Source organism: Pundamilia nyererei, unplaced genomic scaffold (assembly GCF_000239375.1).
Source record: "Pundamilia nyererei isolate P.nyererei 1_Seehausen unplaced genomic scaffold, PunNye1.0 scaffold00347, whole genome shotgun sequence".
In the NCBI taxonomy this organism is placed as follows: Eukaryota; Metazoa; Chordata; class Actinopteri; order Cichliformes; family Cichlidae; genus Pundamilia; species Pundamilia nyererei.
In genome coordinates, this window is record NW_005187748.1 from 292,563 (window position 1) to 294,247 (window position 1,685).

A 1,685-nucleotide genomic window follows, 5' to 3' on the forward strand; every position below is an offset into this window, starting at 1 on the left:
TTCATTATTATCAGGAAGTCCTAAAAACTCCCTGAAAAGCCTTCAGCTGATCCAAAATGACCTTGTAGTACCATATCACCATATTAGAGCACTTCACTCTCGCACTGCAGGCTTATTATTGTAGGGTCTACCTTACAATATAAAGCGCCTTGAGACTGTTGTGATTTGGTATCAGCGAGACTGCATGCTACATTGACCTGCTGCACCATCTTGTGGTCCAAATTAATATTACAAGAACGTATGACCCTGCCCTACTGTAACTTCTGTCTTCAACGCAGTATGTTGACTTAAAGTCATAGAGGTTGTCTCTCTGCATTCTGTTGATTACAGTCGTTCTAGAAGAGTTTAAACTCAGTTTAAATTTAAAAGCCAGATGGGTTTTTGTGACTGCTCTTGAGCAACTGTTCTCATTGAATCATATCTGGTAGTCATGTCTTAAGAAACAGGAAAGAAATCCAGCAAGGACATGACATGATCCCTAAGAGATTCACCTAAGCTCTTCAGAAATGGTCTCGGCGATGGGCGAGTTGGCTCTGGTGAGGTGAAAGGTAGGAACAATAGATGGGTTTAGAGTGGAGGCAGGAATACATCGGGGATTGGGTCTGAGCCGCTTCTTCTTTGCAGTGGTGGTGGAAGGGCTGAGAGATAGGATGATGTTTGCAGATGACATTGTGATCAGGCAGGTAAAAAAGAGCCTGAAGAGGTGCAAAGTAGAAGAGCAAAGTAACAAAATGCATGAGAGTGAATGAGAAGGAGGCAGGCAGAAAGGTGAACATCCAGGCACTAGAGATACTGAAGGTAGATGAGTTTAAATACCTGAGGTTAACTATCCTGGTGAAGAAGCGAGTGCTGGCAGGGTGGAGTGGGTGGAGACGAGTGTCAGGGCTGATTTGTGACAGGACAGCATCAAGAGTGAAAAGTTAGGTTTACAAGATGCAGTTCCATGTATGTTTGCACGTGTTTAAATCACACCTATTTTCCTAGAAAATGTAAACGAGGGGTAGAGCAACACTTTTGCACAGTAGCTTTAATGATGTATGGTTTGGAGACAGAATCACTCAGAAAAAGACTGGAAGGAAAGAGTGAAAGTTGCTCTCCAGAGTCAACATCTGGGTTGTCTTTGGGAGTCCTGAATGGACAAGATGAGAAATGAGTAGATCACAGGGACAGCTCAGGTTGAGTGGTTTGGACACAAAGTTAGAGAGACGAGGCTAAGATGTGCAGAGGGATCGTGAATACACTGAACCAAGGATGCATGAAGAGAGAAGGAACACCAAAGAAAAGGTTCATGTAAGAAGTCATGCAGAGAGCTGGGGTGACAGAAGAGGATGCTAAAGATGAGACAATACAGAGGCAGATGGTGCACTGCAGTGACCCTTAAAGGGAAGAGCCGAAACAAAAAGAAGATATTAACTTAATTTGTCTCAATAGTGCCCTCTTGTGGTCACAATAGTAACAGAGTGTAAAAGGATGGAGACTTGCTCAGTTTTGTGCCAAAATAAAATGAAGGTTTAAGAAAAAAAATGGAATATTACATTTTAAGAACACATCTTTTAATTTTAAACAACAAATTACATCAATATTTCCTCACAAAGTGAATGTTAACCGACTGTAAAAATAGAATCCAATTCACACACTGCTCATAAAAGTATGGAAGCCCGTTTCCGCCACTAAAAAAAAAAAAA